The 24,241-nt window shown below is 58.2% G+C and overlaps 1 protein-coding gene across 1 annotated transcript in view; it reads right to left on the bottom strand.

The window, feature by feature from the left end:
• Positions 1–19,336, bottom strand: part of CNTFR (ciliary neurotrophic factor receptor) — a 37,870-nt gene extending 18,534 nt beyond the window's left edge. Inside the window, exons 1-2 of the mRNA XM_079926802.1 lie at positions 19,190–19,336; positions 11,384–11,494 (exon numbers count right to left, since the gene is read on the bottom strand). The gene's annotated coding sequence lies outside the window, so the exon portion shown is untranslated. The remainder of the gene's footprint in view (positions 1–11,383; positions 11,495–19,189) is intronic.
• Positions 19,337–24,241: the final 4,905 nt, after the last annotated feature.

Genomic DNA, 24,241 nt, shown 5'->3' with positions numbered 1-24,241 from the left:
AAAAAAATAACTTCACTGGTAAGGTTAGCTAATTAGCTATAAACATCACAAACTGAAAGGGTGATGTGCTAACTTGATTGGAGGTCTACACTTCTCCAAATTGCCTTGAAGAAAAGGCCGCCTGCCACGCTCCTGGGGAGAGAGCCCCTCGGATCTGCCCCTGCCATGTTCCCCCTACCCACCCCCATCCCCGGGTGAGTCTTGCCCCACTGGGCTCTGGGAAGTTCACAGAGCAGCAGGGTACCAGGGCAGTGGTACATTGTGACCAGGTCAGATGTGGCTTTTGCTTTAGTGGACACTAAGGATCATGAGAAGGATGAGGGGTCCCTGTCAGGGACCACAGCCCGTCCTTCAGCCCAGGAGCCTGGGAGCCCCAGCCCAGCAGATACGCATCAGTGTCTACACGCTCCCATGTGGGAACACAAAGCACACTCAGGACATGTTCCCAGAAGCCAGGATGGATCCAGTGGCCCCCCTACCTGCTGTCCTGCTTCCTGGGATGGGTCCAGCTGCCCTCACCCCACTCCACCCCAGCACATGCCCATACCTGAGGGCAGGGAAATAACTATTTCCTGCAGGAAAGGTTCCAAACCTGATTCTCCTGCCCCAGTCTGAGGAGAGAGGGGGACTGTCAGCAAGACAGAAGCAGAGATCCAGAGAGGGACACTGCCAGACACTCAACCACGGCCACTACCAGAGGTACAGCCAGACACACAGCAAAGACACTAGCCAGAGACACTGCCCAAAACAAGAGACAGAGCCCCAGGAAAAGAGCCCACACACAGACTGGAGAGACTGTGTCGGGCACGATCAGACAAAGCCAGAGAAACAGGTAGACAAACCAGATAACCGGCCAGAAACACGGCCAACACACAGCCAAAGGGCCCGCAAGAAACCCTGTGAAAGACTTGGCCAGACGCAGGCAGACATATCAGAGAAAGAGTAAGCAGCACAGGCAGAGAAACCATCAGCAACAGAGCCGGAGAGCCAGAGACACTGTCAGAAACCATGCCAGAGAAACTGCCTGACACACAGGCAGAGCAATACCAGAGGAACTGATAGACACAAACAGGCATACACCCAGGAAAACTGCCACTGAGAGAGCCAGAGACACAGTCAGATGCTCAGTCAGGAAGTAGCCATACCACTCAAAACACTGCCAGGGGCATGCAGGCACACAGTCGGACACACTGCCAGACAAACAGCCAGAGACACTGCAGACAGAGCTACAGCAGGGGAGACGAGTGTGGCCGTCAGCCTGGAGCGGCGGGTGGGGGAGCCGGAGAGAAATCTGACTTCCAGGGCCTCCTTTATGGGAAGGGCTCCTGCCTACCCACTGCTACACTCGCCCCTCACCAGGCGAGCCCTCCCCTCTGCACCTGGTGCTCCTCCAGCTACAGCCGCAGGAGCTCTGGCTGCCCCTCCCTGGCACAGCTCATCTCTCTAGGCCCCAACTGGCCTCGGCTACCCCTCCCACATCTGTGACCCCTGAGGCCTTTGCTACCACCTGGCCTAGCTCCTGACCCTCTGCCACTCCCCCATCTTTAGCTACTCCTCAGGCCTAGGAGGGTAAGACAATGGCCAAAGTCACAGTCAGCAAGTGGTGGGGCGAAGAAAGGAACCCAGGATGAACCAGTGCCAAACTCAGAGCAAACGAACCCAGGATGAACCACTGCTAAACTCAGAGCAACCGAACCCAGGATGAACCAGTGCTAAACTCAGAGCAAACGAACCCAGGATGAACCAGTGCCAAACTCAGAGCTGGGGCTGGAGAAAGGGAGATAGGAGGCTGGAGGCCTATGTGGTTCCCCAGCTCAACCCCTGCAGGGCGCCCTCAGACCCTCCCCGACCCTCTCTGCCGTCCACCCATGCCGTCTCCTCAGAGCCAGCCCACTGCCCACCACATGGGAGAGGAACCAGGCAGAGTGGACAGAGGTTAGATCACAGAATGGGAGTAGAGGGACAGGGTGGTCCTCTGCTCCCTGCTCCTTCCTGGTCCCAGTTGGGAGGGCCATGTGGGTGAGGAGATGGCCTGGCATGAGTGTAAGGCATACAAGCAAACACACACACACACACACACACACACACACACACCCGGGTCCTCACAGGGGGAGGGGAGGCTTCTTCATCAAAGTCGCCTCCATCAGCCCGATGAGTTACTGTAAGGGCCGGGCCCTGGGCCAACGGGGCTGCAGCCATGGGAGACGGGCGCTGCTGAGAGCAAGCGCTGCAGAGAGGGGGGATGGGGTACCACGACAGATGCTGCACGGTTGGGGACACCCAGAAAAGGGAGAGACCCAGGGAAGGGGGAACAGAGAGGCAAGGAGAGAGGGAAAGCAGTGAGCAGAGACCCTGAGGGACAAGAAAAGAACAAGACAGGGAGAAATGGAAGAAGAGGCACAGGAAGAGAGATAGGGAGCATAGGAGATGGGCAGAGATTCAAGGACAGAGGGAGAGACAGACCCAGAGAGAGTGACAGAGACCCCAACAGGGTCTCTGTGCCCACCTAGAGCATCTCTCCAAGCCCACCCACCTCCTGCAGTGTGAGGAGAGGATGCCATCAGTGCAGCAGTGCTGGTTGATCTGAGACAAGAGCAGGGCTTCCTGGGGGCGGGAGGGCTTCTGCCTATGAATCCAGGAGCCCAGCCCCCAGGGCATAAGGGCGGACAAAACCCCCATCCCATCCCACCTGCAGGTCCAGGGGGCCCCAGGCCAATTTCACTTCCCTCTTCCCTCCAAGTCCCCGCTGGACCCATTCCCTGGTAGGGAAGCTGAGGCCAGAGGCATCCAAGCTACACCTCTGCCCTACCCTAGCTCACCTCAGGCCACCCACCCCAGGGCAAAGAGCATCTTTCCCAGAAACTTTCCAAGTCCACACCCCATGGCTCTGGGATAGATCTGGAGCCTAAACCCCATAAAGCCCCAGATGAGGGCTATGCAAACTGGCCCAGGCTCCCTGCAGACCCTTCCAGAGGCCCAGCCTGGCCGCCAGCCCCAGACCCAGAAATGAGGAGGGAACAGAGGGCACCCCACTAGCAAGTGCCCAGCAGCCCAAATCCCTTGTAAACAGAAGCCCAGCACCTCTCCTGACACAGAACCCCACAGTGTTGCCACACACATACACACGCACACAGGTGACACATCAAGAGACAACCCTGGGCCCCCAACTTACTGTCACTGTTCCACCATGACACAAAGACATTACACACTGACACCACCACCCAGTGAAAATTACACAGTTGCACAGTTGACAATGACACACAGGGATAATGACAGTCACCACAGTGACAATGATGCAGTGAGTGACAGCCACACACAATGACATCAACAAACAAGGCAATGACACCTGTTGACACTGACACAGTCACAATGACAGTAACCTCAGAATCAAAGATGCAATGAGACTGACAGTCACATAGGCTAACAATGACAGTGACATCCACAGTGACACAGGGATGTTGGCAGACTCAGTAAGACGGACAGTCACGCAGAGTAACACCAGCCCTCAGTAACGCTGACACCACGGAGGCTGACAGTCGCCAGCAGGGACACTGACACAGTGATGTGTTCCAGATCAAGGACCTCAACTACCCAGTTTCTGGCTTAGGATCCAGGGCCCAAGACCCCTTTTGCCAGCCCCAGCAGGAGCTCAGGTGCCCTGCACGTCAACCCTCAGCCCCTGCCCAGCTGAAGGCAAAACCTAAGAAAGGGAAGTGTGAGTCTGGGAAAGCCTCTATTCACCCCCGCATTAAGTTATTCAGCCCAACCCTGGGGAACCCCTGCCACATCCAGGATGGGACTGGGGGTTCTGGGCACCACTGCCTGGGGCCCAGCTCTGACTGTGTGTGTGTCGACGTGCAATAGCGTGTTCTGAGCTTCGGGCTTCAGGGTGCTGGTTGGTGTGGGTGTGTTGAGGGTCAGGTAGGTTCAATCTGGCCTGGACAATGAATGAATGGGGAGGCCCCACGTGGTACCTCCGAGAAACTGAGATCCAATGAAGGTCACTGGCCTGGACCCCACCCCCCTCGGCCTGGGGCTGGGGTGAGTTCAGAAGCATCCCTCTGAGGGAGGGCATCTGGCCCACAGCAGGGGCCAAGGTGACATCTCCATAGCTTCCAGTCTCCCTTGGCAACCCCAGACTCCAGGATCCCCCAGGGTAAGGGAAAAGGCACTCCGTGTTGGGGCCTCATCCCCTTCTTCTCTCCCTACCACAGCCCTAGAAGATGCATCCTGGGAATGAGGCAAGAACCCAGGGCAGGACGACCCGCTGATTCAAAGGCCTAGGAAACTCTAGGGGCCTCAGACCTGCAGAGGAATTAGGATGGGGGAAGACAGACACCTACACTTGGAGACAGAGAAGGAAAATGAAAGACAGGGCAGGGGCAGAGACAGGGACAAGGACATGGTGGACAGGGAGGAACAGTGCTGGCTGAGGGGGCGGCTGGGAGAGACAGTCTGGGCGGGCGGGAAGCTCCAGGATGGGGAGGAGGGGCTGAGGCCAGGAGGCCCCCAGATCCCACCAGGCCTAGGCAGCCTGGACAGCGTGGGCGGTGGGGGGGGCAGAGGCCTGAGCGGTCCAGAGGCTGGGGGTGGGGCGGAGGCCAAGGATGGAGGCCTGGCCCCTGGCAGCTGGCCCAGCAGGCCCCCCATGGGGGAGGGGGCGGGCCTGGGTCAGGGGCCAGCTCCTGGGCTGGGGCCGGCTGGCCATGGGGCAGCCTCCTACTCCCCATGGTGTCTCCCCCTGTCTCTTCCTCCTTTCTCTCTGAATCCAGACCTGGCCCTCCTCTCAGCTCTCAGTGCCCCCACCCTAAGTGGCACAGGACCCAGAAGCCATGCCTGGGTTTAGGACTCAAGCCGTATCTCCTCCTGGGCTACCCATCCCCACCCGCTCCGGGAGCAAGCCCCCATGCTCAGGGGAAAGGACCCCACCCAAACATATGCCCCCCCTCCCCCGCAGAAGGGGGCAGGAGAAGCTGAGCACCAGCGGGAGGGGGGCCAGGAGGGAGGCAGGGGGAGCGGTCCCCCAGCTCCAGCCTCTGGCTGAGGCTGTGGAAAAGGAGGCGGCCCAATGTGAGTGAGTTGGGGGGGGTATCCGCACCTGCTGTTGTGACCTCCACAGCCGGAGATGGGGGCCTGGGGGGGGGACAAGATTCCGATGGATTTTGGCAGCAGCCCGGACTCTGAGCGCTCAAACCCCCCACCCCCCAGCCTCTTGCACCGTGGGGACCCTGAGATCAGCATGTGCGTGCCCTGCTGCACGTGTGTGCGGGCGTGTTGCGGGCCTCCCATATGACGGGCCTGGCTGGGCAGCTGGGAGGTGTCCTGGGGAGATGGGTGTCTGAATCCCACCAGCCGTGCGCACATGTGGAGCCCCACTCGGGGCCCTGCATGCTGCCTGGTGACCTGGGCACCGGCTTGTATATGCTCACATACGCAGGCCTGGACTTAAGCAGCCCTCTCGGTGCAAAAGGTCTGGGCTTTCCCCCTCAAAAGTCATCTGATCCAGCCCCCTGCCTCTCAAATGGGAAGCAGGAAGGGGCAGATAAGTTCATATCCTCCCTTTGGGCACATGGGCTCTGGATAGCTTCACAGCACCTGAGGTGCAAAGCTCCAAATCCCTCATCCCCTAACCCCAGTCCAGAATCCCTTGTGGCTTCTAGAAGAATCAGGAGGATCCCTCTATCCAGAAAAGGCCCACACACCAGTCGGGTTAAGTCTAGGGGGAGTGGGGGCTTGGGGGCTGGCCTTCTTGGAGGGACAGATGCTGCAGCAGGAGGTTAGACAGCTGGAAGAACTCCATGAACGGCGGGGGATGGGCAGAGCAACAGGGTTGACTGAGACCTCCCTCCGCCAACAGGGGTGTGGGCTCGCAGCAGATGAGGCAGGGGCAGGAAGGAGGCTGCTGAGCCCTCCATGGAGACAGAAGGACGGACAGAATAGCTTTCCAGACTTGGGGGCTGGGACAAAGACCTATTTGCCTCAGCATCTCCCACTACACCCCACCCCTGGCCCCATCACTGCTATGGCGCAGACACACCCTCGAGTATATACACAGAGGTTGATGCTTTGCAAGCTTGTGTGTACACGTGCGCGCGTGCACACGTGCGCACACGAACACACACACACACAAAGGGGGGGTGGGGGTGGGCAGTGCATGTGAAGCATTGATGTGTAACGAAAAGAACTGAAGATGGTCTTTCCGACAGAGCCAGAGGTGAGCAGGGGAACAGAAATGTCAACTGTCTTCACGTGCGCTGCTCTCCCTGCCCCCCAACACGCACGCACACTGCACACACTACTTCTGAGGAAGCTTCTGGTCTGCTGGGCAAAAGCAAGCCGTCCTTCCTCCCCCTTCCTCCCCTCCGCACAGTGGGGAAGCCAGAGCAATCTGTTCCTGATGGGTAAACACAGGCATGAGTATGCGCGCACACATGCTCACACACACACCCGCGATTCAGGGGTGCGTGACACCCAGTGCTCACTTCACCCCAAGATGGGACGCACACTCGGGCTCTCACTACCACTGGCAGAGCCTCCCAAAGTCCCCCACCTCCACCACACACAGCCAGAGCTTCACAGACACACCCAGGCAGCCTGTCGCTGACACAGGCACTTGGAGTCTCCCATCACAGCCACTCATCACGGCCTCCCACGTGGACACCCGCTGCCACAGCCTCGCACATGCTGGTATGCGCGCACACACGAATCACAGTCACAGTCACACACAACAGACTCTCTCACACGCACTCAATCAAAACAGTCCTGGTCTCACATATGGATACCAGCACACACTCAGAACACTCACCCTTCCACACAGATAACAGAGCACCTCCAGAAACGCGGAGCCCCCCTCACCCCCCGGCACCCTCAGCCCTCACACCCCTACGCTCGGCAGTGGGAAATAGATACACACTCCATGCTGGGACCTCGGGTTGCCTGGCCTGTGCCTGGGGGAAGACAGGATAAAGCTCAGGGTGGCCTAAAGCAGGAAGGGAAAGTTCCTGAAAATCGAGGAAACAGACTATTCCCTACTCGGCTCCTTCCTCTCCTAACCCTGCTTTTGCCAGTATTTGGGAATGAGGGGAGATCCTGGCCAGAGCAGAGGGGTGAGGGAGCCCCCGGGTGAAGAGATGGTGGCACTGGTGGCAGCAGGAGCCAGCAAACCCCAGAAACCAGCCTGCCCCCAGGGCCCTCCTGCCTCACCTCCTCACCCCCTCTTTTCCAGGATGAGGAGAAGCAGCAGCTCTCAGCCTAGCCACCTGCTGAGTGACCCCAGGCCTCTTCAAAACCTCTCTGTGCCTACAACTGTCTATAGGGCACCTGAATGTCAGGCCTGGCTGCAGGAAGGGAGGCAAGGGGAAGGAGATGAGGCCTCGACCTCAACCCCCAGCCCCTGCCAAAGCCCTGTCATCACGTCAGACCCCAAAGAGAGATGGGGACAGCACTGGCCAAGCCAGTGCTCCTCTGACAAACCACTGAGGACAAGAATCCTAAAGTGTCCTTGGACCCTGCAGCCCCACCTCCCATCACAAGAGAGGACGCTGTGTCGCTGTCCAGGCAGAAAGGAATCCAGGCTGTGCTGGCAGGGCCCCAACTGGACAACAATTGGCAATGCTGTTGACATCCTCACCACTTGCCACTCCAGGTGTAGCTTGAGCCCTGATGCCCCATCCAAAAGTGAGTCTGAGAGGGCTCCATGGAAGCCAGGCGGGGGAGCAAACACCGGGCAGCAGAACCTAAGGAAACCAGGCAGGGCGACCCCATAAAGCCAGGTGATGGGGACTTAGGAAAAGCAGGCCGTGGGGACAAAAGAAATCAGGCAGCAAGGTCTGTGGAAACTAGGCGACAGGGCCCAGAAGAACATAGGCTGTGGGGGCCAAATGAAGCCAGGCCGCGGGGACTGAAGTTAGCTAGGAGGTGGGGACAAATGAAGCCAGGCGAGAGGCCCACAGGATGGGAGAAAAGAAAGCTATCAGGAGCTCATGCCCTCCGTCTAGATGTCCCCCACACCCTGGGCCTCTCTCTCAGTAGCCCCCTTCCCACCCAGGTGCTGGTCCCCTCCCCCAGGCCAATGCACACAGCCAGAGCCCCCTCCTCGCTCAGAGGCCTGGTCCAGTTGCAGCCACTGGGCCCCGGCCCCATCCCTGGGACCTCAGGAAGTCCCAGCCCCTCCCACCGGCTGCAGAGGAGGGGGGCTGGGGGGGGAGAAAGAGAAGAGAAGAGAGACAGCTTGGCAGAGGGAGGGCCGAGCAGCCGCGGGGGGCGGGGGCCGAGAAAGGAGCGGGAAGCGGCGAGGCGGGCTGGCGGGCGGCGCGGGCGGGGGCGTCTCTGCCGCGGGAGCGGGGGTGACAAGTTCTCCGGCCCTGCGGCTGCGCGGCCACTGACCTGGGTCCCCGTGCAGGCGCCCAGTAGGTGCCTCCGGCGCTCCGCGGGTGCGCCCGGCCGCCCGCGGTCATCGGGCCCCTGGGGTTCGGGGCTGGGGCCCGGGCGGCCCGGGGAGCAGGCGTGTCCCCCCCCCCCCCCCGCCTACCCCCACCCCCGAGAGTCCCGGCGGGCGGGCGGGCGGGCGAGGCGGCGAGCGGGCCGGGAGGAGGGGAGGAAGGAGCGCGCGGCGAGCGAGCGAGCCGAGCTAGCGGAGGGAGCGAGTGAGGGACGGCAGGCAGTGAGGTCATCCTTTGAATCTAATTGTCTGAGTCAGGAGGAGATGTGGCACTCGATGCAGGGGGAGGGGAGGGGGAAGGGACCCTCCCGGCTCCGGGCCGGGGCCCCTCCTCACACCCAGGGACGGCCGCGGCCTCCCTTCCCCCGCCCAGGGCCAAGTTGTCTCGGGCCAACTGGGACAAACCCCTGCCCGTCTCACTCAAGGCTGACCTCTGCTGCCATGGGGGCTCCAACCCACATCGCCCCCAGAGAGCATCCACCTTTCTATTCTCTGGGGGTGATGGGGACCCCCTCCCGGCCCAGGTTGCCCTCCCGCATGTCTGAGGGTAATGGGAAGCCCCCATCCCACCCCCAGGTCGTATTTCTGCCCTGTGAGGATAAAGGGGGAACTTCCACCAGCCTTGCAAGGGACCTTCGTGCACTCTAGAAACGTGGAGTCCCCAACTCTACTCCCCAGGTGACTTCTTGCACTGGGAATTTGGGGGAATCTGGACATTGAACCGAAGCTCCCCTTCCTGCCTCCTGAGAATGACAGTGCAATGCCTCCCAGTCCTGCACTTTGGGGGGCATGAGGACCCCCAACGGAGCCCAGGGTCTCTACTCTGCATGCCCAACTCTTCAGGAGGGGCAGGAGCCAGGCCCGAACCCCAAGGTCCCCAGAGGCTGCTCAGGGGAGCAGGTCACTCAAGTGGTGGGAGGGCAAGACGACAGTTGGGCCCTGGGCCTGTCAGGTGTGCACGCACAAGCACATGCACACATGTGTACACGCACATGGGGGGAGACCAGGCGGCTGGGGACACTCACACCGAGGGCCACACACCCCTCCCCTCGCCCCCATGGAGGAGGGGTGATAAATATTTAAGCGGCTTTTAGCTCTGAAGGGGCTGAAGCTGGGGGAGGGAGGGGGATCCACAATGCCTGATTAATGGGGTTACCGGCTTGGATCAATCCATCTGCCCGCCGCTCCCTCTTCCCTCCTCCCTCCTCCTCCCTCCCTCCGCCTAATGCGCTTTATCAGGAGACGCTTTTCTGACTTGGCAGCGTCGGGTGTTTTAAATAGACCCATTTAGAGCAGGGGTTGGGGGAGAAAGGAGGGGGGGAAGGGAGACAGAGATTGAGACAGGCTGGGAGACAGAGATGAATCAGGAGAGAGAGACAAGCCCCGGAAGAGAGAGACTGGGAGCGGAGAGACAGAAGGAGATACTGAGACACGGAAATAAGAGGCTGCGGATGACACTCCCACGGAGGCTGAATGGGGCCGGGGGGTGGGGGGGTGATGGTGAGGCCGAGGGGAAGCTGGGGGGCTGAAGAGTAGAAACAAACAAACTAACAAAAGAGACAGACAGAGAGAGAGGAAAGGAGTCACCGACAGCAGGAAGAAACCCAGAGACAGGTTCTCTGCAAGGGCTGAGTGCTAGCCTGGGAGACAGCAGATATCTTTTATTTCCAAAAACAGTTTTTCATCCACTTTGTTAAATTAAAAAGCTGTCTTTAAAGTGGTGCTGGAGGTGCTGCTGCGGGAGGGTGGACGGAACTGCCAAGTCCTCCCTCTCAGCCTCCTCGTCTGCCCCCACAGAAGCTGCCTCAGCCCTAGCCCCCAGGGGTATTCTCCAGCTCCCCTGCTCTCTGTGATCCTCTGGGATCCCCAGGGACAGGGTCAGGGCATCTGAGCTACTGTTCATTGGCAGAAAGTCCTTCCTGCTGTCTGGCCTCAGTCCCTCCTGCTGCAGGGAGCCCATTCTCTTGCCTGACCACTAGCCTTCTCTTCTCTGGTCCCAGTTCCAACGCCCTAAGATGTCCCCAGTCGGAGGGAGGATTATGGCCCTCACAGCTGAGCAGCTCACTTTCCCAACCGGCCATCACACTCCTTCCAGGTGTGCTCCCTAATACTGGGTAAATCTGAACTTCTGTCAGACACCCCACTCCAAGTCCCTAGGTCTTCTGGGAACAGTGAGACAGAAGCTTAACTCTCTCCAGCCTTCTGGAGCCTCCCTTCCTCCTCTTCAGAACCCCAGCTCCATTTTGTCCCTTTTATGGCCATGTTGTCAGCCTGGATACCCCCCCCCGCACCCTCAACAACACCCCATTCCTAGTTCTGAAGGGTCAGCAACCCACCCCACCCCCCCAATTCCCAGGCCAGGAAAATGGCCAGTCTGTTTGGGAGCTGAGATGAAAAGCCTGGCCGGCCTTTGTGGGCCTCTGGCGGGTTTCGGACAATAGGCCCTTCCGTTCCGCTCCAGCGCGCCTCGATCCCATGGACACCCCCACCCTGGGGGCTGCCAATCCGGGGGCCTTGCCTGGTCGGAATGAAAGGCGGGGAGAGTCAGGCCCAGCCTCCGAGGCTGGCCTCAGAAGATTCTGGACTTTCTGACCCTCTATCCTGCCTCCTCCAAGCCCAGCTGCTCCCTGTTGTCAAGCCAGAGAGATGCTTTGGGGGCAGAGAGGGAGCCTGACAATGAGACGAAACATACTCCCACATCCAGATTCAGCTCCCTCAGTGCAGAACCCAATTTTCTGACCCGGCTTTGCCCTTGCCTGTGTGACTGTGGGTAAGTCTCTTCCCCTTTACTGGCCTGTCATGAAGAGCCTCAGGAGGAAGGAGGAGGGGAGAGCAGGAAGAGATCTCAGGCCCTCCTTCACTCACATCCCCAGACCTACAGCCCCAATGCACCTGCCAGATGCCCTGAAACTCACCCGCCTCCCCTGGGTCCCCAGTACATACCTCTTCACCGCTGGCCGCACACGGAGCACATCAACGTCCTCCTCCTCCAGACCAAACTCTTCCTGAGACTTCCAAAACCAAGGGGGCGGGATGATGTGACAAGGCTCGATTCTAGAAGGGCAAAGGGCACAAATCAGAGGCTACAGAGGAGACCTTAGTCCAACTCAGAGCTCACTTCACACTCACAACCCCACTGTGAGAAGGAGAGACTGAGGCAGGCAGCAGGGAAGTGTCTAGAAGAGAAAAAGTTGGGAGTGGTCCAGACTCCCTGCAGCACCCTTTGCAGACCTTAGGTTCTGAACCACAGGGACAAAAGTAGGCCAGAAGCCAGTGGCCTGACACCACACATAGATACACACCCAAAGACAATCCAAAATCCCCACAACCAGTTCACAGACACAAGCACCTCCATGTCACACACATTCTCCCATGCGTACTCATACAGAGACCCATGGCCCCCAGCAGGGCATAAACACCCACCATCATACTGTTTTCTCCTCATCACCACTACGATTTATTGAGCATCTGTTACGTGTCAGGAACTGTTAGGCACTTTATATGCATGATCTCATTTAATCTTCATGACTTCTCCGTGAGGTAGGTTCTACTATTATTCCCATTTGACAGCTGAAAAAACTGAGATTCGGGGAGGTTAACTTGCCCAAGACGACACAGCTGATCCGTTCCAGAGCATAGATATGAGTGCAAGTCTAGCTCCAAAGCCCTTCTGCTATACCAGTCTGCCTCTGCAGATCTCTCTCCCACCAGCACAGTGCCTTTCCCAATAACAATAGGAACAGCTAACACTTGCTCAGGGTCCTTGATGAGCCAGATACCATGCTGAGGACTTAACACACAGTTTTGGCAGATGAGAAAACTGAGGCTCAGAGAACAAAAGCGCCTTGCCCCAAGTCACATGACTGGTAGTTGGTAAGAAAGCTGGCTGTTCTGAAAGTCACTGTTGCTTCTAGGACTCCACTTACTTAACAGAGCCCTCGACGTCTACAAGACCCCGGGAGACTCTCAGGGTTCAACTGCTCCTCTCCCCGCCAAAACAGGTCCCAGATGTGTCTGCCAAAGGCATGATCAAGTGCCTAAACACATACCCATGAGAAAGGGACTCCATGTCATCCAACCCTGCCCAGAGAGGCAGAGGTACCACCAAACAGGGAGAGATGGCCAGAAACGAAAACAAGGTGTTAGAGACAGGCTGGCTGGTGGTAACAGATACAGACACACCAACAGATAGGGAGGCCCAAAGAGAGGAAGACAGAGACAGACACACGGGACCAAGGAATGACAGAGACAGTGGGAAAAGGAGACAATAGAGGGAGAGGAGGATACAGGCCGACGTGAAAAAAACACTGAAGGATAGACGCAGACATACAGACACGTATGGAACCATCCCACCTTCACAAGAAGAAAACTGTGAAAACAAACAAGACTCAGGCAGTGTGTGGTACGTGTGTAAGTGTGCATTCGAGTGTGCCTGTGTTGGGGGCATGCAGAGTCTGTATCGCTACACACATTACACCAGCTGCTTCCAGCAATTTCATCTGATTAATAATAAATGCCCCGTAATTACAGCCACTCCCCCAGCCCTTCTTCCTGTTTTTTGTCAGCTGCCACCAGGCCAGCCCCCTGTGGACCCCATGGCCCCCTCCATCCTCACCTGCTGTCTTCTACAGGGCTGAGAGGACATGGGCTAGGGAAGGAGACCAGACTCCCAACCTGAGGGAGAATACCCATTTCTCTATCTTGGATTAATGCCCAATGCTCCCAAGCAAAAGGTCATTTCCCTTAGGTCTCACTCAGAACTCTCCCCCCTTCCCTGGGTATAACCTGTAACCCCTAATGTGGCCTAGAGGCCCAGGTCTGGGGACACAGAGAGAAATGAACTCTGGACTCCCCTTGCCCACTCTTCATCACTCACTGGCTGAAAGAAGTCTCCATTCACAAAGCTTCCCCAGCCTCGGAACCCCACAGGCTCAAAGGAGGAAGGGACCAGGACAGCCCCCCTTTTCCCACCCCATCATTCCAACCCAGGCAGCCCCAAAGTCTCTGCCCACTTGTGTACTCTCACGCTTTGGACACGCCATGGCTCCGCCTCCATTCCTGAGCCCCCCCAGGTCCACCTCCTTCCAGGCCTCCCACCCTAGCTCTCCAAGGCAGCTCTATCAGAATCAGCTGCGGGTTTGTGCTGATCTGTTTCTAATCGCTGGGGCCTGGTTCACGCTGGCCCCCACCCCCCAATATTGATTCCATTATTTGGAGAGTCATTGACGTCAAGGACCTGGATGGGTGCCAAAACCGCCTTCTCTCAGGGCCTGGGCCAGGGCCCAGCCCCTCATCTCGCGATTTCACGGAGGGGCCCAGAAAGGTCAGCTCACCGGCCAGGGTCACGTGACATCTGCCCTCAGAGGCTGGGGCTCTTCTTACCTTTTGGGGCCCACTGTGCAGTTCCTTTCTCCTGGGGGAGAGGGGCTACACAGAGGCATGGGGGTCAGAAGTGAGGTGGGGACCTATAGAATAGGGTGTGGAAGAACCTCATTGGGTCTTGGGCTGCAAGGAAGAGCTCTAGGAGGTAGGGATGGAGGCAGTGGCTCAGAAAAGGCTACTTGGGGAAGATTTTGTTCTTTGCCACACACTATTTTGGAACATCCTGAAGCTGGACTTGAAATGACTATTAGAGTACTATTGACTACTCGATTTTTATGTCTGATATCAGATGTATCTCCAGGCTCTCTGAGAAAGAAATTCTCTGCAGTGCAGGGTAACAGTTTACCCTAAATGTTGCCATCATTTGACTAAGCGGCACCACTATCTTATAAACCTTTGTTCCAGATAAAACAAAGGCTCTGTCTCCTGTGCAACTCTCGCCCATGCTGCCTCAGTTTCCCCACACTCTCCCAGTCTCTCGTGCCTCTGTGCCTATCCCATCAAGATGCAGCCACTGCTACACTGACCCACACCAGCAACTCCCTGGCTCTGGCTGGACAGGGTATTTTTAGGATCCGAACCCTGTGTTCTCAGACAGACATTAATAACCAATACAGACAGTCCGTGGTGCCCACAGCAGCTAAACAAACTCGGAACCCAGCCTCAAAGGCTCAGACATGGGGTCCACTGCCTTAGCTACAGTCCAAGAAACCCAGACCTAGAGAGAGCAAGGGACATGACATGCTCACAACCACGTGGGGAGAAAAGGACTTTCCCATCTTCTGAAAAATCCTGAAGCTGAGGAGAGGACAGAGGTGACCTCTGACCTCTGCCACAGAAGCAGGGTCATTGCCCTGCCCCAGTCTCACCTAGTCCAGACCTTTTCAAGGAAGAAGCTGCCTATCCTTTGCACTCCTTCCCTGAAGGCAGGGAAGTCCTTCCTTTAGTCTAGCTGCAAATCACTCAGGGGTCCTTTGAGCCAAACAGGGTTATACAACAGAGGCTGTTGGGTCTCAAGACACAAACCCCAGAGAGTCCCCTCTCCCCATGGTCTGTCCCACTCAATGTTCATTCCTCAACATTTCCTGAGTACCTAATCCCTGCCAGGTCCTGTGCCAGGAGTTAGGGACATGGTCCTGCCCACCAACAACACTCAGTCTGGCAGGAGAGAAAAAGATGTATTATTTACTCAGCAGTGCCCTCCCACTGTGCCCCTGGTCTGTGACAGGGGCAGGGTGGGTGGGTGGTAAGCAAAGCAGACCCCAGTCCCTAGGTCCCAGAGTTCACAGGCAATTACTATGCAGCCTTGGTGAGTATTGTGAAGAGGAAGTACAGGTAGCGTATGGTGGGGCATGCTGACTTCTTCCAGGACTGAGGATGCTTCAGTCCATTCCTAAACCCCAGGACGGGCCCTTGGACTGCCCAGAAGTCACCACCGTAGTCTAACTTCAGTTCCTTCCACTGTAGCTCCAGCCCCAGCTTCTGGGAGCTGGTTCCCCGCAGCAGCAGGGTCTAACTCTTCCCCACATCTGCCCCAGCTCTTCCTCCCACTCCTTGGCTCTGGTGACCCCAAACCCAGCATGCCCTACGCTTTGGGGGTTCTCTTTGCCCTCTGCAGAGGCAAAGGGGGGTGACGACCTCAGGGCTCTCAGCTCACAGGGACCACTAGGCTCCCCAGCCCCTCCCCACAGGAAGCCAGGAGCCAGGGTGGGTGTGGTCACCCTGGGCCACGGGAGTTTACACAGCTGAGGTCTCCACCACTCCCCCCAACCCCACAGCGGGTCTGGAGGAGGGGTCAGCTCTCTCTTCTTAGCCTCCTTGTTCTCTGGGACGCCCCCCCTCCCAACCAGGCACACAGGGTTCCCCCCCACAACCATCTGCATTTCAAAGAAAATACGCTCCATCTGTTTCCGATTCATTTACACTTCAGCTCGCCACGGGGGGGCAGAGCAGGGTGCTTTGCCTTCGAGCGCACCACCCCCATAGGGGGGCTGGAGAGCACGTGTCCCCCTCTGGGACAAGGAGCAGTTAACAGCCTAGCCATCTGAGCCTGAGGGCCAGGTCCCTACTTCTTGGCTCCCAAGGGGTGCTCCTGTACTTCAGCAGCCCCGCCCACTGGCCTCCACAGCGGGAAGGTATATAAAGCCCCCGGCAGTGTCTCCAAGGCAGGTGGAGGCCTAAGGTTGGTTGCAACCTGACTCAATTGCCCCCCCTCCCCAGGGCTATTGCTCTTTTGGGAAGAAGCAGAGTGGAGAACGCTGGGCATACCCTGGAGACAGGATAAGGACTCAGGCATTCCAGGAGACACTGTGAGATATAACATAACTTGGTCCAACCCCTTTCCAGCCAGGGCAGAGGAGAGAGAGGCGGGTGGGTTCCAGTCCAGTCTCCTCCTCCAGCCACCTTCTCACCACAGATCTGGGGCTACCATCTCCCTTAGAATCAGAGATTCACCAACCTGGAAAGGTCAAAGGAGCCAGAGGTCTACCCCTCACCAAGTCAACCTTCACACCTCTCCCAACCTAAGGATGATTGGGATGGGGGAGATGCCTTGGGAGGACATGAATCTCATTTCCCCATACCTGACCCTCTCTATCACAGGAAGGGTACCCAAAACTATTTAAGGGGGATGTGCATGTACATGGGGAACTCTAAGGGTACATGTCACCCCTGTACCAAAAAAGCCACTCAACCTTCCTGCTGTGAGAGCCTAGTCTCCTCTGGAAGAAAAGGCAGAAAAATTTAACTGGGTCAGTGTTTCCCACCGCCCCCTCCATCAGCCCACAACCCAAGTAAGAGATGTGACCAAACATGTTATCTCCTCCCCTCTCCACCTTTGGAGAGGACAGATCTTGTTCCTGTCCCCAACTTCCCTGAGACACACCTTAGCATGGGTGTATTTAACTGTGAGTTCTAAGTTCCACTGGGAGTGTGAACACAATCCTAATGTGGGTTTGAATGTGAGCCCCAGATGGAAGGGTAACTGTGTGTGATTCTAAGTGTGAACCCCAGGGCTCCCATGTGAATATGAAAGCCTCAAGGTGCAAGCATGAGTCTGAGTGTGAGCCCTAGGTCCCTAGTGTGGGTCTGAGCACAAGCCCCAAGATGGAAGCAAGTTTAATGTAATTGACAGGGATGTCAATCTGAGTGTGAACTCCAAGAGGCAAGTATACGTTTGACTGTGAATGTAGGTCCCAGTGTGCATGTGACTGTAAGCCCCAGGACGGAAGTAGGAGTCTGTGAACCCCAGGATTCCCAAACAAGTCAGTATAGGCATTAGAGACTTAGTGTTCGTGTGAATGTGAGCCCCTGGTCTTCACGGCTTTCTGAATGTGAGCTACGTTTCCCCATGTGAGTCTGAGTGTGAGCGCTGGGGTCCCTTTATAAGTCTGGGTCCCTAAGTGATCCCAGGATGGAAGTGAGAATCTTGCATGTCCTAGTGTGAATCTGAGGGTGAACTGATGTGAGCATGAGTGTATCATCCCCAGTGTCCTACGTGAGTCCTTGAGTTCAAATGTGGGCCCCAGGTTCTCCATGTGAGTCTGAGTGTGAGCCTCAGAATGCGTGAATCTGAGAAAGCTCCAGGGTCCTAGTGTGAGTCCCACTGTGAGCCCTAGGACTCCAGTGTGTTCTGAGCCTGGGCTCTAGGTCTCAATGTTAGCCTATGAGCCTCAGGACAGAAATGTGAATCTAAAGTGTGAGCCTAGAGTCCCAATGTGAGTCTGAGTGTAAACTACAGGACTGAAGTGTATCACTGGATATGACAAGAACATAAGTGTGAATCTGAGTGCAAGTCCATTGTCCTGGTGTAATTCTTGGTGCGCGTCCATATGAGTTTAAGTGTCCCAGAGGAAAGCTGAGGATGAATTCCAGAGCCCCTAGAAGTCTTGAGTGTTAACTTTAAATTCCTACTTTTCACATAAGGCTCAGGGTCCCAGTTGGAGTATTAACTGTGATGGAGTGTGAACTTTGGCTGCATGTCACTGATCCTGACCAGGAGCCCTAAGAACCAGTCCAGAAGATTTGTGTGGGTTTTGGCAGTGGAGCAGGGATGCGCAGTTTATTGAGACACAGCCCCCTCCACCCGCCAAGCCCCGGCTAGCCCTACAGCCGTAGGAATATCCAATTGTTCAAGTCCCACCACCCCCGTACATACATTGGTACACCATCACACCCAGAGTTAGACACACAAAAATGCACTCAGTGTTTCAGACCCCCTGGACAAACAGCAGTTACAGATGCACAAACACACCCAGCATTTCATACTCCCACCACTTCAGTGATTACAGCCACACGAATACCCTACCGACACAGACACAAATATACCAAGTATTACAGGCAACACAACTAGTGTTGCAGACACACTCCTACAGCGGCATGCAGACACACACCCAGTGTTGCAGACAAGCTGCCAGACACACAGACACACACAGAGGCTTCTCAAAGAGAGAGACTAGACGGAAAGAGAAAGAAAATCCTGAATTTTCAACAAGGCGTGAAATAGTCCTACCCGCCTGAAGCTACTGAAGGGGGGGAGGGGGTCTAGGGAGCGCTAGAGGAGAGGCTCGGGAGAGGAGAGAAGAGGAGGCGAGGAGGAGAGCTGTCCGTCTGGTGACCTCCGCGCGGCCCAGCCCCCACGCACGGGGAGATACACTCCTCCGAGCAATACAGGGATACCCAGGCCGGCTCATGTAGAGCCGCACTGTGGGAGACACACACCGGCGGACTCACAAAGAGACGGGGATACACCACAGGCGGACCCACACGGACACACAACACAGGAACATTTACAAAGAGTTACTGGAGGAGACCCACTAAATGGAGATACATCCAGGCGGACTCACGAGAAAACCACAGGCGGGCTCACGCTGACACACACACACACACACACAAGCGGATTCACACGGACATACATACACTGGCAGACGCGCAACCGTCCATTCACACCCCTGGGCGCTTTGAAGTCCAGATTTCTGCTGGAGAAAGAAGCCGCCTCTGGGCGCGCGGGGGTCACTGCGACCCCCCAGCTCCGTAATTTTCCCAGACCCTGCGCGCGGTGCTGAGCGGTGAGGGAGAACAGGGAGGCTAGGGCAGTTGGCCCCTGCCACCTCCCGCCAGCCGATTGTCCGCCCCCCCCTCCCACCACGCCCAACCCCCGGCGCGCCCGGACGTGGGGGGCAGCTTCTCCTGCGCCCCCGCCCCCGAGTTTACGGGCAAAGTTTCCCGTGAACTTTCCTGTCCCCTCCCCCCCGGTCTCGGGCCCATGCACGTCCCCCCCCTCTTCCCGCGCGCACGAGGGCCGCGGGTCTGTAGGTCAGCCGGAGGGTTTGAGGGTCCGGCCGCGCGCGCTCCGCGCTGGGTACTCACCGCGCCCTCGGGCCGCCGGGGCTCCGCGCCTCGACCTTCGACCGCTCCCGGCAGGGAGCGACGCAGGGAGCGCGGAGCTAGCACCGCTGCCAGATCCTGCCGCCGAGCCCCGCGCCGCGCCGGCTGGAGCCGCCGCGTCCGCTGCCGCCGCCGCCGCCCGCTCTGCACCGGCTCCCCGGCGCTCGGCGGCTTTAACCCCCCCATCCTCCTCCCTCCCTCGCGCGCTCCCTCCCTCCTTCCCTCGCCCATGTGACCGCGGGCGCCCGCTCGGCCGCGCGCGCCCTCGCTCCCCTCCCCCTCCCGCCTGGTCTCCCCGCGCCTCGGCGGCCGCGCGCCACGACCCCCTCCCGGCCACGGCCCCCGCGTGCCCCCGCCTTGGCACGCTCCCGCGCCTGGCACGCGCGGCCCGCTCGAGCGGGCACACTCATCCTGCGTAGGCCTGTGAGCCCCCGCTCCCATTCGCCTCGTGCTGGCACGCACCCTCCCCACCGCGGGCACACTCGCCCGCACTGGCACGCTTGGCCCCCCTCGCATTCGCCCTCTCTCGGAAACGCCTTCCAGACTGCTGTAGTCCCCGCGCTTCATGTGCAGCCCCGACCGCGAGTCTCAAAAACGCGCACGCACACACACCCACACCCACTCCGCTGGCTCCCCCAGGGCCGCTGGGCGCACACCCAGTCCCCCCGGGTCGCTCATTCACACTCACTCGCTCACTCAGCCTTGGCCAGGTCTCCGCTGCGCACACTCCCGCACGTTCAGGCCCTGACTGCCTCGCACCGACACCCTGGCACACCCCGGGCCAACTCTCGGGGTCCTCTGGCCGGCATCTCCGTGAGAAGAGCGCGAGCCAGGGCCCCCAGGCCCCACTTTGGTCAGGGTAGGCCATAGGTCTCCGCGCCTCCCCTCTTCCTATCGCCCCCCAACAACGACCCCACCTCACACCCCGCCCAGGCACAGACACTTACACCCCTCGCGCTGAAGGGAGGAGGCTATTTGCTCGCATGACCCAGCATGGACCAGGCTGGGAACCTAGGCCCTTGCCTCCCACCAAGTCTCCGGTGACACGCCACAATTACCCTCTCCTTTTTCACCCCACCCCCCACCCCTGGACACACGGCCTGAGGAGTGACCGCCAATGGGATGCGGGTCTTAGGGAGGGTGCGCCCTTTATGCCTGGACCTGCAGTGCCGGAGCGCGAGTGCCAGAGTTTGGCGCTGGAGGTTCACCCCTCGAGTTTCCCTTCGCAGCCTGGGCCTGTGAGGGGCGGGTGTGCTCACTGCACTGGCCCCCGCGCCTCCGGTCTGGCTATTACATGGGGGATTAAGGTTAGACAACCTGACTCCTTCTGAGGCCACAGGAGAGCGCAACAGAAAGGGTGAATGCCAGCGGCGGAGAACGAGTGACCCGCCCCCATTCCCACCCCACGGATTTTTCACCTGACCTTTGACCCATAATCCCTGCTCCTAGCCCCTCCCAGGAGCTGCGCAAGGCCTGGGGGCGGGGAGCGGGGAAGGAAGTATCTCGCTGCTTCCTCACACCCTTCCCTAGTAGGCTGCCCAGAGCGCCCGGGCCCTTTCCCAACAAATGCCTCAGGGACTCCCATTGCAGAGGAAAAACCTTCTTCCCGCCACTGCCCGGGCTTTTCACTTTCACTTCCGTGGCCGCAGAATCCCCTCAGTGCAACCGGCAGGGGTCAGTCGGGGCTGTGGCTCAGAGAGAGCCGGCTGGGGCTTAGGGACACACAGAGAAATAGTGGCGCCCAGCTGAGATCCAGCTCACCCCCACCCACAGTAGGTGTCCTTTATCTGGTCTCCCCGGGCCCGGAGCTTCCAAGTACCCAGGCCGCGGGCGGGGACGAGGTGGTGGGCACCAGGAAGGAATAGAGACGGTGCGACAGAATCTGTGTTGGGGGGGGGGGCGGAATTACCCCTCCCCCGGCGCCGAAACTAGGCCTGGGAGAGGTTGGGTTCTGGGGCGGGGGGGCCCCTCCCCTCGAGGCGCCGACGGGCGTCGAGATCTGCGGGTGGGGTGACTTGACCTCCGGATACCCCCGTGTCCTGGACTCAGCCTCTTTCTGCCAGGTTGAGAGCAGTGGGGAGTTCCGCCCCGGACCAACGTCACCTCTCCACCTGGGGACGCCTGGGCTGCCGACGGCAGTGCCCAAGTCCGCGGGTGCTGGGGCAGGGTCCATGCGGGGTAACCGGGGTCTGGCAGCCGGATAAATCGGTGTGTCAGAGGATTAGCCAGGACCAGAGGCGTACGTCGGACCGGATCCCGGCGTCGGTCGATCTCTAGCTTCTCCCGGCTCAGTACCCGGCGGCCGCGCCCGCTTCCCCAGGGCCGCAGCGACACCTGGCGGGCGGTGCGAGACGCGCGTTCTCTCTCAAGCTGCGGCTCCAACAGAGAGGCAGCGCCCACCTACTGAGCAACCGGGGTGCGGCCCCCCTCTCCCTCCCTCCGCTACCGCCTGGTCCAAAAGCGATTCTCCTTGCATCTCAGCTGGGGCAACAGATTACTCGTGGGTTTCTGCTCCTGCTGGCTCCAATGCTTTATCTGCACATGAGCTTCTGAGCTTTCTAAGCTTCCGTGTTGAACCCTCCTGGACCCCATTTCCCCGGGGCAAAGCCAAGCCTTGTTGGCGGCTCTTCAAAGCCTTGCAAGAACTGGCCCTGTCTCCTCTCCAGCTTTATTAGGCGCCCCTATCCCCAGTATCCCCAGCTCTGCACCAGCCCCCCTCTGTCTCATGGCACCGCTATCCTTAAGCCAAACCCCAATTCGCTGACACCCTCTCCCAGCCCTACCCCATCTTCACCATCTGCCTCTCCTATGAGGGGCAGTGGGAAATAACGCCCCCAGTTCAGAGCCCTAGTGTCCTGCAAGTGATGGTTATCCCAGATTTGATAATTCTGGAAGGCCTTGGGAAACTGGGGAGGGGAGAGGTTCCCTGGAACCTTGACTTTGTAAAACTTCCTGGAATTTTACACCCACCATGAAAGACTTTTGGCTCCACCCTGGCAAGTGACCTTAACTTGAACCACCTCCCATCCCCCTTCCCCAGAAGATAACTGTGCCATCCCAAGCCTTTGGGTAGCAAGGACCCTTCCCCATTCCTGCTGTCCTCAAGGAAAGAGAGCCCCCACCCCACCTACCTTTTCCAGTACTCCTTCGGGAAATGGTGTTTATTTCTAACCTGCTATGCCATCAAAAAGGTCCACCGTGAGGCACATACCTGGCTACCCAGCATCACAAACACTCACACGAGCCTCTATCTCACCTACAAATGCCAGGCATAGGCTTCCCTCGTGGCGCAGTGGTTAAGAATCCACCTGCGAACGCAGGAGACACAGATTCGAGCCCTGCCTGGTCCGGGAAGATCCCACATGCCGCGGAGCAACTAAGCCAGAGCGCCACAACTACTGAGCCTGCGCTCTAGAGTCCGCGAGCTACAACTACTGCACCTGCGTGCCACAACTACTGAAGCCCGTGCACCTAGAGCCTGTGCTCCGCAACAAGAGAAACCACCGCAGTGAGAAGCCCGTGCACTGCGATGAAGAGTAGCCCCCGCTCGCCGCAACTAGAGCAAAGCCCATGGGCAGCAACAAAGACCCAACGCAACCAAATATAAAATAAATTTTTAAAAAAATGCCGGACACACATTATGTAAAGTCACACACCTGGCCTCAAAGAGTCAAACTTGTATATTGAACCTCACTATGGCACACTGGGAGTCAGGGACCCCAGCTTGGGGCTGGGGGTTAGAGGTCTCAGAAGGGCGGGACTCCCCGAATCACGCACTTATACACCATACCACACATAGACACAGTCACCCACACAATCATGTACTCAGTCACACCACGTGTCACACAGGCACACACGCAGAGTCACACACGCTCTCAATCACACGGAGTCCCACACTGGGGTTTGGCGGGTCCGGGCGGGCTCCAGGAGGCGGTTACGTAAACGCCCTCACAGCCCCCCTCCTCGCTCCCCCTCACCCCCCTCCTGCTTCCTCATGCAGTGCCAGCGCCCGGGGCTGCTTGGCTGGGGCCCGGGAACAGCTCGGCCTCGCAGAGGCTCCAGGCGCCGAGAAACCTGATCCGACACAGCCCCAGGCTGAGCCAGGGAGGGGGACCCAGAGCACGCCCCCCCAACACACTCAGGGTCCAGCTCAGCCCCCCAGAGACGACTCACACACATCCCGGGACAGCATCTAGGCCCCACTTACAACACTCCCTGCAGACCCCCTTCTGGAATCCTGTCATCTGTATCGCCACCTGAGTGTGCCCCGAACCCTCTAATCTCTGGCACCAGAAAAGGGCAAAGATCCCCTAAAGGTAGAGAATGGGTGAGAGCTGAAGCCATGATGTTGGTGCCTAAGTAGTCAGCCTGGAATTGCTGAATACTCCAGGAGTTCTCTGGAGCCATCTCCTCTTCCTCCCTGGGGTTCTCTAAAGCCACTGAGAGATAGAGATGCTTTCACTCCTGCTCCAGGCCCCCTCAGATTTGCTGCCTACCGATCCCAACATATTCTTTCAGAATTCTAAATTATCTGGATAGTTCCAAGGCCCCCCTCCCTCTCTTTGATATCTTTCCTTCCTCCTTAGTTGGAAGTTCTAACTCCAGTCTAACCCCAGTTCCTCCTGTTTTGCTAAGAAGGAAGTTTGAGGGCAACCTGAGACATTGGGAATGAAATCCCTGAAAGGAGGAAGGATTAAGGCTCAGGAAGCTCCTGAAAGTCAGGAGTCTAAGAGAAAGGGAGAGACTGTCTGTGACCCCCCACCCCCACCCCAGCATAACCCTCACCCCACTCTGCAGCCCAGACTCAATTTTTCACAATAGCTTTTATCTGCCTGGGCTGCCCAGGCCCAGGCAGAAAGGGAATTTCCCCCTATGTTCTCTGTTAATGAACAAAACATTTCATGTTGAAATTCCTCCTCTGCCCCAGCCCAGTGTCTCCAGGGCCCCCCAGCCTGACCAAGCAGGGGTACCACTAAGAGGTGAGTAACAGAGTAGGGGGCAGCTCCCAGGGGAAGTGTAATTTACATTGAGGGG

This window comes from Stenella coeruleoalba (genome assembly GCF_951394435.1).
Source record: "Stenella coeruleoalba genome assembly, chromosome: 7".
Taxonomy (NCBI): Eukaryota; Metazoa; Chordata; class Mammalia; order Artiodactyla; family Delphinidae; genus Stenella; species Stenella coeruleoalba.
Note: the sequence above shows the minus strand (reverse complement) of the source record. Positions and strands in the feature narration are given on the sequence as shown.